The sequence below is a fragment of the Zingiber officinale genome, chromosome 5A, assembly GCF_018446385.1.
Source record: "Zingiber officinale cultivar Zhangliang chromosome 5A, Zo_v1.1, whole genome shotgun sequence".
Classification (NCBI taxonomy): Eukaryota; Viridiplantae; Streptophyta; class Magnoliopsida; order Zingiberales; family Zingiberaceae; genus Zingiber; species Zingiber officinale.
This window is the reverse complement of record NC_055994.1, coordinates 126,909,264-126,911,074: the sequence shown is the minus strand read 5'-3', so window position 1 is coordinate 126,911,074 and position 1,811 is coordinate 126,909,264.

The following is a 1,811-nucleotide window of genomic DNA, read 5'->3' as shown; positions in this document are numbered from 1 at the left end:
AGTGTCTGATACCAGAAAACCTTCGTTGTTGTCCATCGGTGGCTATGTTAGACTGACAGGTGCTATTCACAGAGGTGGTAGGATCAATTTATATAGGACTTCATACAAAAATAATAATAATACAAATATTAAAGTTCCTTCAAGAAATTCCCCTTCAATAAATAATATCACCTATAATGACTGGGCTCTTAGTTAGTCAGAATCTCAGGTCCAGTTCTAGAGAGAGGAGCTCCAACTTCTATCCACATTTTTTGGCTATCTTTGCACCGGCGGGCTTTCGCTAAACGGTGAGATGGTTAGGTCTTAGGTCAATCTCTAGAGTGGCGTCGGAGGATGGGACAAGTGGTTCAGGGTTCATCGGAGGTGTTCGTGGCCTCGCCGACTTTTAACTCATCTACACAGTGTCGAAATGTTCAGATAAATTGAAGTACTTGCAAAAATAAAAATAAAGATCTGTCTGAATGTTCACAGAGTTCATTTATTTTAGATGGGAAGGGAAGAACCCTAGAAGAAGAACCCCTATAGCACATTTGTAATACAAAACTTAGTGGGAAGAATCACTACAACACATTTATAGCGCAAAACTCAGTATAGTGACTCCAACCGCAATGCAGATAATCTTAACTTGATTCTTAGCTTCAATTTTATGTTTCCATTCGGCTTTATTTTTCTGGTTCTCAAGTTTCCATTCAGTTACAATTACCTGATGCTCATCTTTTAGTTTCAGCTTTCGTTCAGTTTCAAGTAGCCGCTTTTCAACTATCAGTTTTTTCAGTTCAGCTTCGAGTTCGAGTTTATGCCTATGTTCACTTCTTTTACCCACTTGTCAGCTTCGATTGCCCACTTGTCAGCTTCACGTGCGCGCTTGTCAGCTTCCCGTTTAAGATTTCATTCAGCTTCTATTATCCGCTTACCTTCGAGCACCTGCTTATCAAGTTAAACCATGTGTTTAGCTTGAATTACCTGCTCATCTTTGCGTATCTCCATTTTAGCTTCGAGTTCCGCTTCTTTAGCTTGAAGTTTTAGCTTCAGTTCTTGGTAGTTCCTGTTAGTTAGAGCCCTAGAGCCAATCATTTGATGATTGTTGTATGGACTCATTATATCATATTCTTGTATATAAATAAAGGCATTTATTTTTGGTTATTATACTTACTTGTATTAGTGCCAAATAACTAAGTATAATAGCGTCCTTGAGTAGAAGGTTCTTACCTATATCAATCGATTGGTTCAATCGATAGTGAGATGATATAGGGAACACTACTCTTAATCATTCCTAGTCAAATATTAACATTCAGGGACAATGTTAATGCGACGAGACTAGCATGTAGGTCAACTCGATGACTTGATATCATAACTCATGGATATGGAGATATCAAGTTGACACATGGGTATGTATTGGAGAATGTATACTGAATGACCCGCCATGAGAAAGTATCATGGATCGTTATATGAGTGTCATATACTTTCTCATGTGGCTATTAGTATGACTACTAGTCCTTGGACCTGAAGTCACCATGGTTCCCTACATAAGGAGTTACATACTTTGGCTTCGTCAAACGTCACCCGTAACTGGGTGGACTATAAAGGTGATTACTGGGTATGTAACAAATTATGCAGAGGGATGTGAGTGATGTAGATGAGATATATTCCTCCTATATAACGGGAGTGACATCGATATTCTTGATAGAGTGAGACCACGAAGTGTATGACCATGCCCAAATGAGTCAATATGAGATATTGAGCTCATTTGATTGAGTGAGTCTACTTGGGATTCAAAATTTAGATTGATTAGAGGATGACACGGTCTATGC